Source organism: Nyctereutes procyonoides, unplaced genomic scaffold (assembly GCF_905146905.1).
Source record: "Nyctereutes procyonoides isolate TBG_1078 unplaced genomic scaffold, NYPRO_anot_genome, whole genome shotgun sequence".
In the NCBI taxonomy this organism is placed as follows: domain Eukaryota; kingdom Metazoa; phylum Chordata; class Mammalia; order Carnivora; family Canidae; genus Nyctereutes; species Nyctereutes procyonoides.
In genome coordinates, this window is record NW_026575146.1 from 5,164,588 (window position 1) to 5,178,147 (window position 13,560).

A 13,560-nucleotide genomic window follows, 5' to 3' on the forward strand; every position below is an offset into this window, starting at 1 on the left:
TTCTGGAAGCTCTATTTAGCTCTTTTTTTTTTTAATATTTGGCCTTTTTCAAGTTGCTTGCTCATTTTATTCATGTTTTCAAACTTGCTAGGACTTTAAATACATACTAAATGTGATTATTTCATATGCTCTGCTTGATGATCATAATATCCAAAACCTTGTAGGTCTAGTCATACCATCTGCTCCTCGTCAGCACTCATGTTCTTGGTGCTCTTCATTTTATGATTTTTTTCTCTCTTTCTTTTAGCACATAGGCCACTCAGATATTTCTTTTTGGAGACCTCATATTAGAGACCTTGGCTGGACCTTAGAGTTCTCTTTGTCTTTCACCCTGTGTGTTTCATAAGACTACAAAAGCCAACGTTTGAGTTCACTCTTGGAGCAAAGCCCTTAAAGCCATGAGCATGTGTCTTACCTCTTCAGAATCTTATTTTCATTGGATCTTGGTCTTCCAGTCATCAACTACTTTTAGTATTTTATTTAGAAATTTTTACCTGTTTTCAGCAAGTGGGTCAGTCAAGGTATTTGGTCCTCCCTACTGCTGGAGCCTTCTAGAAGTGCCTTACATATATTTTAATGACCTTTATAAATTTGCACATATTGTATAAATGTTTGTGTAATTTTATTATAAGAAAAATTTTATTTTTTAATTTTTTAAAAATATTTTATTTATTTACTCATGAGAGACAGAGGCAGAGACACAGTCAGAGGGAGAAGCAGGCTCCCTGCAGGGAGCCCGATGTGGGACTCTATCCCAGAACTCTGGGATCACACCCAGAGCCAAAGGCAGACACCCAACCGCTGAGCCACCCAGGTGTCCCTATTATAAGAAAAATTTTAAACAGAAGACTAGAAAATCACTGACCTAACATAATATGCCCTTCTTCATCTAGGAAGAAATATAAAGAAATAGTAGTAGAAATACCATGGCCATTGTTCACCTCTGACTCCTTTTCTAGTGCTTTCTGTGAGTGGGGTGCTAGCAGTGGGAAAAGGGTGAGAGGAGGGCTTGATTAATACATGGGCTGGAATTTAATGCCCCAGAATAACAGCATTTGTACATACCCCTTCCTGGACATGTAGAAGCACCACCTCTCCCTATATAGTCTTTTGTCCTTTGAAACATTTAGACCCATCCTTTATTCTAGATGCATTCTTAAGATAAACTCTTGGTCTAGGAAATTCACCAGAACTCAGTAACGCACATGCATTTGTTGGATTCTATTAATTACAATATTTGGTTAGACTTCTTTTCTGTTAAATAATATACCCAAAGCATTACATAATATAAATAATAATTTAATAATATGTCTTGAGGATTTTCATGCTGAATTATCTTTACAAGTGTGCATTGAATGGTTATACCATAGTTTGACCGGTGTTTCATTTTTAGTACATTTCTGTGGCTTCTCACTCTTAGCTCTTACAAACTGAGCTGTTATGAATGACCCTGTAATTCATCTTTATTTTATAATTATGTGCTTAGATTAAATTACCACAACTTAAATTGTAAGGTCACATGGCATACATATTCTTAATGCTATCCAGAAGAGTTGGGCCAATTTACCTTCCACAAGTGGCCATGGAAGTACAGCAAGAGAGGTTAGCTTGTTAAAGGTGACACATCCAGAGCTAATCCTCTGATTGAGCTCTAATAAAAAAATAATTTTATCAGATTTTTTCTTACTTAAAGATCTTACAAAATATCCAGACTTCCCTCCCCTTTGACTTCTTTGTAAAAATTTAATATCAGAGTTATTGCAGTTTTTCAAATTACTGACATATCTTTGCTTTGACAAAACCCCAGCTGTCACATGCTGACTAGTAGCCTGTGGTATTTTCACAATTAATTAGAACCAAATAGCAGTGCCACAACAAATGAACAATTTTCCTATTGTTATCTCTTTGAATAACTCTGTCCACAGACCCCACTAGTGGTAATTCATGGAGAGTTCCCTGTAACCAATGTGAATTAGCAGTAGATATAGCTTTTTGACACTAATTCTGCTTGGATTTGGTCACATGAGCATCATATGTTATGATTTCTAGCAGATAATGTTGAAAGATTGATCTTATAAAATAAACAGGCAGCTGGCTATCTGGCATGACTTTACATTTGTTTTCGCTTAATAGGAGACAGGATTGTTGTTCATTAGATCTCTTGCTGTCCCTGGTTAAATCCTCCTGTCTTACTGTTCCTGCTTTTGAGATTAGGCTGTGCAAAATGGCATTTCTACATAAAGAGCTTGTGGCCAGGGGCAACAGGACATTTGAAATGGCTATTTCCTTCTCACCATGGACAGAAAGGTAGTTCAGGCGTATGTAACTGCTTCCCAGGCGAACATCTGTCAGTTGCGCCTGGGAAGATGTCAGATGCACAACTTCATCAGCTGGGAATCAAAATCCATTCAGAATACTTCTGTTTGCAAACTTCTGTCATCAAGGCTGTTCAGGTTGTAAGTTCTATGGCAAAGAGAAGTCAGGGCTTGAATGTTTAAAAAGAGGCTCAAATTTAAGGTAACACACGAAAATTGTAAGAAGTTGGCAATTGCCCAGAAGCCCCTTCTCTGAGTCGAGGTTGGGAAATTTGGATGTAGGGTAGGTTTGAATTATATATAAACTTATCAAATCTTAACTTTTTTTCAGACACTGGTGGATTTTTCTGGTTGTTTGTGTTATTCATTTGGTTACAGAGAAGGCCTTTCACAAAGCTTTTATGTTGATTTTCCTTGAGGATTTGAGTTCAGCAGTATGAAGAATATTGAATATATGCAGGGTCAATCCCATAAAAACTGAGTCAGAGAAAGGAGGGAGATGATTACTCTTAATTTGCTATGAAATTGCACATAGACTCATAAATATCAATGTGACCTGTGAAAATGAAGCAAAGAAAGGATTTACACACTAGGAAGATTTTAGGCAGTATGCTTCTTGCCTTTTTTTTTTTTTAGCACATCTTACCATGTTATTTGTTTAATGATATGTTTTTATTGCAGCATTACAGCCTGTACATTAGTTGTTATTCTTGTCCTTTGAAAGCAATTAAATTGTTGTGATTTTTAGGGCACGGTTATAGAATTGATTTAAGTAATACTTAAGAATTAAAACAATGCATAAGAATCATCTGGAGTATTTGTTTAAAATGCAGATTTGGGGGATGCAATTCCCCCATGGTTCTAATTGGGTACACAATCAGCAAAGCCTAGAAATCTGTTTTTCTAACAAGCATAAGAGATTCTGGTTTGGGTGGTCCTCAGAAAAACACTGTGAAAAAATACAATGTTTCAAAAGATTAAAATTAAAAATTAAATTTAAAAATCAGCTTTATAGAAAAGATAAATGAAGAATCTTGTTTTCCAGTATAATTTATTTTTATAATAAAGAGATGTGACCAGAGTCCTGGTTCTTTAAGAACCAAGGCAGATAAAGTGTGGAAAGTGTGTGCACTGGGATTCCTTGGAGGCCACCCCTGCTTGAGACTAGGAGATGACTTTAGTAAGTCACTGTCCTGCCTGTATCTCTCTTTCCTCTCCTTCAAACTGGGGGTGGGAGTGAAGCAAAACTTTTCTTCCACCTGGATAGGTTGAATATAAAGCTGCTCAGTAAATCCAAACTGATGTTATTATATTCAACACTTGGACAACGTTTCATTCTTTCCAAATTGTTGAATTTGGTGCCCTGTAATCACAAATGTGCAGGCTTTAATATCAGACCCTAAACTGTGTAGTCGTAGCCTCTTTGAGGCTTTGAAGGGTAAAGCAAGGTCACAGCCACATTGCAAGTAAACCAGCCTTGAAAGATACAGTCTTAAAGGCTGCTAGAAAAAAGAAATTTCTCAGCTTCCCTTGGTAGTTGTGTGTTTCAGGCCTTAAAATCTTTCAAGATCGAATTCTCAATCCAAGCTGTCTGTGCCACATTCTTGCCTGTCCTTGAAAGAAAGAGAGAAACTGCCCACCTTGTGGGCAGAGTATCTCAAATGATACTCTTTCACAGACCACAAAGAGTCACACTCTCTCTTCTTATGTTGTTGTTGTTGTTGTTTTAATGCAGGGTGTAAAGCCAGTCTCTTTGACCTTTCCTATAAAACCTCAGTAAAACATCTGTATTTTGCCCATTGCTTCTTTTCATTCTAGGCACTCACATGCACTGTGATGATGACCATGACTGTTGCATGTGACATCTTTCCTTAAACTTTCTGTTGTTGAGTAAATGTTCTCAGAGACCATTAAAAAAAAAAAAACACCTAAGCCTATCTGGGAATTTTCGTCATTAATCTCATCGTGGGGCTTCAGCAAGCCAATTTCACCCCACTAGTTCTCTGCATCCCTCAAGTGAGAGGCTGGAACTAGACGCTCTTCGTTTTGTTCCTCTGCAAACTCTTCAAGTTGCTTCCTGTACAAAGAGGATGGTGTTAACCCAGAATGATTTGGTGGCAATCAAGGACTCCTGTTTTGTCAAGGGCATCTTGTTTTTTCTAACACATCTGTTCTGGTGATGAGGATAGTCTCCCATGGCAGGAAAGAAGGGAAAGAGGGAGGGGCAAAGAAAACAGGAAGAGCAGAAGGGATTGAAGGAGAAACAGAAGGAGGAACAGAAAGAAGGGAAGAAAGTCGTAGCCAGCAATAATCACAAGGAGTGTAGATGTCACAGGTACACAAGGGAAAATCACAAGTGTATGGTGCCCGTATATATCCTCTGCCTGAGGGCTGATTGAGTTCCTGAGACTGTTTCCTAGAATTCCATATATTTATTTGGAGGGAAAAATATATTTTTATATATTTTTAATTGGGTCTAAATAAACATAAGGCCTTGAATCAGTTACTGGGCTTCTCATGGTTCATGGTCTGTGTCTAGTCACTGGTAAGATATTTGATCGATGCATTTTTTCTTTCGATGTTCCTTTAGTTACTGTCCATTTTTACTTATAAATTTAAATTTTACAAATGGCATAAAAAACCCACTAAGAGGGGCACTTGGGTGGCTCAGTGGTTGAGTGTCTGCCTTCGGCCCAGGTCATGATCCCAGGGTCCTGGAATCAAGTCCTGCATCAGGCTCCCTGGGGGGAGCCTGCTTCTCTCTCTGCCTATGTCTCTGCCTCTCTCTGTGTCTCTCATGAATAAACAAATAAAATATTTAAAAAAGAAAACCTGCTAAGATTTTTCTTTGTCCCTGTTTCTCTTTCTCAGTGGAGAAACCCGGGGCTTTAGAGGAGGGCACCGTGCAGGACTGCCCTGTGTGCGGAGAGCTCAGTGCAGCCCTTGAAGGATGCTTCCTGGCTTCAACCTTTTTGACATTTTGCTAGAGATTTAAAAAGACACTAAGTTTGCACAATTCCATGTCACAAAATATAAAGAAGTAGCTTCTAATCTATATGCTCTTCATGGCACGGTAGATGCCCTTTTCAGAAATGGTTAAGAGAACGAAAGGTTACATGGATGGGAATGTCTGCAGATTGGAACCAATATATTTCTTACTATTCATGCTACAGAGGGTAACCCCAGTGCTTTGCTTTCTGACTCCCAGATCCTGAAAACTGTTTCTGAAAGTTTACTCTTCAGTATCAAATCCATTGGAATTGATTCCTCAAATGGCCTGGCCATCAGATGATCTTGATTATTGAGAATTCTTGAACATTTATTTCAAGAATCAAAGTGCTGATGGAGCAACATGGGACATCTTGCTTCTTACCAAGGAGAGGGCTCTTCTGAGCATGACTGGACCACTGCAGACCTACCCAGGCATCTTCTAAACACTTGGGCATTGGTTATTTGACCTAACTCCCCGAGGACTCATCAGAGCTATAAGATAAAGGAAAACAAATTAAGCACCACAGAGACTAAGGTAGCCTCATGTGATCTTTCTATAGCCAGCATTAAAACCTAGAAGGAGCCTCCCAGAAATGTATGCCCTTATGGATTAAAAAGGGTTTCTTTTCTGTCCTTACTAGCCTTTTCCTCCTTTAACTCCTGCTATGATTTGCAGTTAAGAGTTTATATCCAAGTCCACATGCTCAATAAGGATTTGAGGCTTGGGGTTGTATACAGATCTTTAATTAGTCTTATAATTGTTATTATTTAGTCCAGGTACAGATGTTTTTCCCCTTAGTAATTTATATACTGGAATATTCTCTGTGGAACATGATAGAAAAAAGAAAGGATAGAACTCTTGTTAGAACTTTATGAAAGAAAGAGCTTTAAATCACCTGCAAATGTAGAGCCACTTTCCAGCATGTCATGTCAAGGCATTGCCTCTAAATTTTCATTGTTTCAGGATTTAGCCAAACTGTTTTTACTCACTTTAATGAATGTAGCTGTCCATTCACCAATGTGAAAATACAGGGTTTAACAGTGTGAAATTCTGCATTGAATATGTGGAACCTCAGTCAAGGCCATGATTTTTTTTTCTACACATTTTATGACATTATTTTATCTAGACATCTATGTCCTTGTTGCCCTAAACTATAGCATCTATTGCCAATTGCTTTAATCATTCATCACCATTCAAAACTATGTGTCTGAAAGAGTTTACAAAGAAGCAAAGTACAATAATGATATGAAGAAAGTAAACCGTGTTAAACTATGCATCATGTTTCTTGATTAAAATACATATGACGAGCCCTGTTACATTTCCAAACACCACCTCTGAGCCCAGTTATGAAAACTTAGCCAGTTATATCCCACAGAACATTTTTACTCAGAGAACCTCAAATATTATGGAGGTGAAATCAGGCTTCCTCTATTACTTGTATTCTCCATAGTCTTGGACAAAAGCATAACAGCTAAATATATTTTTGAGTTCTAATACCGGAAAAGTTTGAAAGTATCAATGATTAGCCTTAAGACTATAAATAATCTTCCTTTACAAAAATTATATCTTGACAAAAAAGGGGAAGTGCAGGGGCTATGGTGGGAGGTAGAGTGGTGGGCCAGCAGTAGTGTGGGCTGCCCTGACTGGGCAGTGCCAATGTGGCCTCTGTCTGAAAAGGATGCAAGATGACCATGGAGGAACCTGTTCCCAGAAAGGTTTAGATGAGTAAAACAGACTTCACATTCATGGCATGAGATGAAATAATTCTAAGATGGAGACAATATGAAGCATATGTCCAAGCTTCAGAAGGCAAGTACACAGATCTTAATTCTAATAATGTAACGAGTTAAGGGAGTCTGAAGAAAAACTAAAGCAACAATAAGGAACACAACCTTTTTATGTGGCCAGCAACCCAGGAGCAAGAGGACCAAGAATGTAGTACTCAAATCCAGTACCTCAAGCAAGTCCAATAGCCAAGTGTTGCCCAACTGAGATCAACAGTGGTAGGCCCAGCGATCAACTTATTTTTCCTAAACATGAAAGGTGAGTTGGAACCAACTAAAGACAAACTGGAACCAGCCCCAAATGAACTGAGTGCCTGGAAGTTTACAAGATGTCCCCAGTCAAGTCTTCCCTGACAATCCCACTCTAAGAGAGCTGTGGTGGGACAGCCAAGGACTCATTTTCCACAACAAGACTCAGACTTTTTAGCCAAAAAAAGCCTCATTCTTATACTATCTAGCTTATAATGGATCATATAAAACTTACCAGATGAACCTCTCTTTCAGCTTTTTTTCTCTTTCCCCTCCCTTCATCTCAAAGGACTAATGGCATTGAACTATTCCAAAGAAGTGGCCACCTCTGAAAAATTACCCTCCCAGAACATGTAGATACTTGGGAAATTTTTCTGAAAAAGAAAATGGAGGGAGAAATGAAAGTCTTAAGTCTGTGGCCCACTGTGTCTTCAGACAATTTAGAGGAATGAGAACCTAGAGATTTAAAATCATGAATTGAACATGTAAAATTCCAGTAAAAAGTAAAAGTGGAATTGTTCTTAACCTTGAGCATAGTGACCTAGAGACACTGTATAGCAGTTTTGCCAATAAGACTGTGGACTTTGTGATTGTTGTTGAATTTCTGGGTCAAACCTCAAATGAGGTAGATTTTGCCTTTAAAGAGCTTTTTTGCTAAGAACCAATTTAATTGTCATGAGAGAATAAAATAACAGATGTCAGTACAGTACAATATTTAGCCATTTAGTTTGGGGCTCTGTATTGCTTGATTGAGCCTTAAATCAATATGGTTTTAATCCATGGTTTATTCTTTGAATGGTTGCTAATGCTGTAGGTACTCTTCTTGACTATATAAACATAAAGCTGTGGTATCAAACTTCAGGATGAAGCTATTTGAAATATTTGTTTCACTACTAGAGTATAGTAGGATATTGGCTGTGATGAGATTCACTTATTTTTTTCAGTAGTAAAGTACAATCCCCCTTGGCTTCAGCAGGCACATGTTGAAAGAGCATTGTTATTGGTATTAATTGGGGAATGCTCTCAAATGCTTACAAATCCTTCATTGTATTTGGGCCTTTCGTATTATGCTCTTGATATTAAATTAAATGTACCTTGAAAAAAGCAAAACCAAAAATTATATCTTGACTATAACTTCAAATTTTCTAACTTAAAAAGTATTTTAAGAATTCTTCTCCCCTTTCAAATTAAATGTGGTGATTGCTACCAAGATTAGATCCTTCATATTTTTGTCAATAGAGTGGTTGCCACTATGGAAAACATGACGGCTCTAATTCTGGCTAAAATTTAACAAGAAGTCATCAGCCAAGGTTACCAATTTCATGCCTTTAATGCATCATAGTTACCAAAATAATATTCACTATTTTAGCTTTATATATCATATGGCTATACTTATATAGCTATATTCAGTGTCTATTATTGTGCTGTATTAATGACTACATATCTGATTCACTAAGCACATGGCCTCAGTCACTTCTTTGTTTTCTCACTTTTTAAATGAAGTACTTTGGTTGGATGTTCTCTGAGGCCCATTTCAGCCCTAAAATTTTATGATTTTGTGTTCCATGAAATAAACTGGCCATCTTGTCTTTTATATGATCCCACCTGCTAACTCAGATGTAACCTCTCCCTCATTCCCAGCAGGAAAAAATTGGAAATATTTTGTATGTAGATCAGCTTTTTAAAAGGTAGCAAAATGAAGACAATAAGAAGGAATCAATGCAAATTTCAGCAGAAGAGAATGACATTTATTTTTTTTTTATTCATTTATTTATGATAGGCACACAGTGAGAGAGAGAGAGAGAGGCAGAGACACAGGCAGAGGGAGAAGCAGGCTCCATGCACCAGGAGCCCGACGTGGGATTCGATCCCGGGTCTCCAGGATCGCGCCCTGGGCCAAAGGCAGGCGCTAAACTGCTGCGCCACCCAGGGATCCTGAGAATGACATTTAAAAGATATTCTTACCTTGAAGAAATTTGAGTCATTTTCAGATAACTCATTTGAAACCATTTATTGTGGAAACTCCTAGAATAGAGCCAGCTAATTTAAAAATGATTCAAGGTGGAGTTTCCTCTACTTTGGCCTAGAACATGAGACTTCATATTATATTATATTTTTATTTTTATTTTTTTAAGATTTTATTTATTCATGAGAGACACAGAGGGAGAGAGGGAGAGACACAGGCAGAGGGAGAAGCAGGATCCATGCAGGGAGCCCAACATGGGACTTGATCCTGGGTCTCCAGGATCACGCTCTGGACTGCTGAGCCACCCAGGGATCTCCTCTATATTATATTATAAAACAAGGTGTGATGCTGGCAGTCTTCTGGAATATAATGATTCCAATGACTGAGGCCATAAAATATTGAGGAAACTGTTCTTTAACACTTACGTTGATACGAATACTATGCTGGCTCATCCATTTGGACATTCTAAGAGATAGATACTATCAGCATCTGTGGATGGATAGAATCAGGTTCTAACAACAAAGAGGATAGCTAACCTAAGAACCTTCCAGGCACTATCCTGAAGTCCTGACAGTGGTTCAAAGCTGGGTACTATTATTCTTCCCATGAAAAGGAAAAAAAAAAAAAAAAAAAAACAGGGAAGAAGTGTATGCGATGAAGGGAAAGACAGCTTTCCCCCCACCATTATTACAAGAAAGTCTTTCTTTAGAAATGGATTTTTACTTAGTTCATTCATTTATTCATTATTTACTTATTTTTTTCTTTTAGCCCTAACGGTAGAACTGCCCTCTGATCCCTTACTGGTTGCTTCCCAGAATCACTCCCCATACTAGTACCTGGTCCTCCCAGGAAAACCAAGCTGCACAAACTCAAAGCCTGGGGTCATTGCTAGGAGTCCCCTTTCCCTCGGCCCAGACAGTCTGTGGCATCCTCATGTGCATTTTGTATAATTACCCTTTGCAGTTTCCTAGCCAAAGATCTCATATGAAGTTAAAAGAAGAAACTCATTTTCTCTTTGGATTTCTGTGCTCCTGGGAAACTTTATCTTGAACCAATTTTTAATTAGACAGCCCTATTACAGGAGTTCCCGAAATCCCACTTCTTGGTGTGGCTGGCTTTATTGAGGACACACAGCTTAACTCACAGAAATCTGCAAAGATTGCTGCTGATTCTGTTGACCCATTTAAGCCCTGGTGATTTCTCTGCCACCAGGTCCCTTTCTAAATGGACAGCCAGCCATACCGAAGGGGAGGTTGGTATGAGGGGCAAGTGTCCACCAGGGACAAGTACAAGGCTATCAGTTCACCATTTTTCTGCCACCTGAGGTGAACCTGAAGTCTAGACCCAAAGAAAAACCTTTTTCTTAGTTCTTTAGATTATTTATAACATCTTTCCTCTCTAGCACCCCCAACTTGTTATCCTTTATTTCGGGAACTGAATTAAATAATGGATGCTCTGTCATCGGCATTTCCATAAGGTTAAGATGAAGTAACCTGTTTAACAAGTATTTCATTAGGGAGAATGAAAAAGGTAGACTGAGAAATTCCAGTAAAAGTTTGTTATATAATTTTAAATGCTTTAAAATAACGTCACAATATCCTTCTAAAAAAGATTGGTCTTTTGTGGAAGATGTTATTAGTAAAGTCCTTGAAGCAAGTGGTGGAAAATGGCTTTTTCATTACTTCAAAGGCAATATTAAAGGACCATGAAATTCAAAGCTCCTGGTTTTATCACAGACATTTTTATGTCAGGATTTAAACATTTTCCTACTCGACATTCCCCTAACAACTTTAGTTTTACAGGAAAGAATTGTTATAATTGGCCCGGATCATAGTATGATTATTAAATGATAGGCATCAATTAAGCTGATATTTAAATTGAAGATATTCATAACAGATAAGAGGAAAGTATGATTATAATTAAATGCATAAAATGTATAATCTGCTTTGGGAGTACACTTTAAACCATGTGATTATTTGTTGGAATACAAACTGTCACAAAAATTCTCTGCCTATTTCCTCTTTGCTCACTGTCACTAAGCGTAAATAAAATGTTTCATACATATTTTCCTTAATCTTAATATGATTATGGGGGTGCTTTATGTAGATTATCATGTTGAAGCTGTATCATTTTGGAATAAAAAAAAGCAAAGAGAGGAGAAGCATTGAAAATGATAACACGGGATTACTCTTGTGAAAGCAGGGTTGTCAACACCCTTGCATTCCCCAGAGTTAACCTTTTGGTTCCCAGGATTTTGCCATGTGTTATGATTTTAGCCTTAGCACTAATACAGCAATGCAATAATATAGTGATAAGGTGCTTGCTAAGGACTTAGGGATTTCGCAAGTGTGCAAATTCACTACTTTTATGGATTTTTTTAAGTATAAAAATACTGTTAAATAGCGACATTTGTATGTTTAAAGTATTATTTATTTACCTACTGGAGATCAGATAAGCTCCAAAAATCAGATTCACATATCTGACACTAATACTTTCTTAGATAAACAAAAATACTAAGATCACAAAGGGAATAGTTTATCACTTTGATACATTTTTTTCACTTGGAAACTCTTGAAAATAGAATTTCTTCATTTATGTTGTGTGTATTTTCATCTATATCTAAAATATGAGTAATGTATGCCTTGCTGGCTGCCTCTTCAGGTATTGACAAGCAGCCAGGCAGTGTCCATTGGGGTTACTCGGCTCCAGCTACAGAGTGAGAAGCCATTGGCTTGGGTCTATCAAAGTAGTCCCATTCTTCCTATGATAGTTACTACCCAGAGGTGATTATGTGATCTAATTTTATCCAATTAAAGCAAAACTCTGGATTTTGTTTAATGATAAGGAGAAAAATCTGCCCACTGCCCTTCTAATCCCACCACACATGACCTGGAGAGAGAAGTATGTATGCGGAGTTTTAGCTGCAGCTACGTTATGACTACAAGGGAAGATAGCCTGAGGCTATCTTCATCCATAAGGATGAAGGGACAAGAAGAATTGAAGGAAATGGAGCTAGATCTCTAGCTGTACTGCATCCAAAGCCCCACCTCTTCACTGTCAGTGATATGAGCCAATCAGTTCCCTTCATGATTTAAGCCAGATTGTAATGATGTATATTATTTGTAACCAAAAACATCCTACCAGGTACAGATTTTAGTGTTAAGAGTGGTGCCTTACACATCATAGATCCTAAAATATTGCAAAAACTACATCAGGTAAGCAGAGCAATGAGGAATAATCTTTTTTTTCTGTTATCAGAAGTTGGTCGATTTGTGTGTATTTATTTATTTAAGCATAATTATACATAACTGGTTAAATGATTATACAACTGGTTGAATGATTGCCTGTTGTACCTTACAATAGAGTTCAAGGGCTAACCAAAATTGCAATATTTGGTGATTTAGTAGGAAAATGTTCAGCTTTCATTAGAATCCTTCAGGAGAGAGACAAGAGTGGACTAAAACTAGCCAATCTGAACAATCAATTTAAAGCAATATAGCTTTTCTAAAAGAAGCACTCTCTGCAAGTGACTTTCTTTCCTAGACTGGTAAAAGTCTGGTTAAGACTGACCAGTTAAAAAAAAAAAAACAACAACAACAAAAACAAATTCTCTGCCCTAGGGTTAGGTCAATTGGAGCAAAAGCAGAATGGAGGAGCCATCACAGGAGGCAAAGCTGACATCTGAAGGAAACCTAATTCTTAATCCTCTCCCCAGTAACTAGAATTTCCATACACACCCCAAGCCAAGGATTAAGCTCTTGTTTATCCCTAAGACAATCTCCAGATAGGACCTAAAGGTGATACAGGCCCAAAAAGAGAATTCTCCCCAACTTCCATCTTTGGCATAACCCTAAAAGACAAAGGATAGGTAAGATAGTCTTGCAGAGTAAAACTAGGGTCTATGAGATTGGGCAACTACACCATTCAGTCCTCATGCAAGGCAAAAACTCACTCAGTGTTCTTGTCCAGCAGGATATGAAATGTTCTATGAGCCAATACCCACTCCATGTTGCTTCCTATTCTCCTCTTTACAAATGAAATCTGTATTGTAACTTACCATCCTCTCTCCATCTTTTGTATACTGGGGAGTGTGAGGGATGGGTAACTTAAGTTTGTTGACTTCACATTGACAGAGGAGTTATAGCAGAATTTGATTTAAAAAGAAAAAGGACTTCACCTAGAAATCCTGCACATGAGGTGCTAGTAGACTTGATTGTCTCCCTTTAGAATAGTGGTTCTCAACTTTAGTTGCTA

General features: G+C 37.7%; 1 pseudogene; it reads left to right on the top strand.

Annotated features, from left to right (window-relative positions):
- Positions 1-6,992: 6,992 nt before the first annotated feature.
- LOC129499777 (pre-mRNA-splicing regulator WTAP-like) lies at positions 6,993-7,697 on the top strand (annotated as a pseudogene).
- Positions 7,698-13,560: the final 5,863 nt, after the last annotated feature.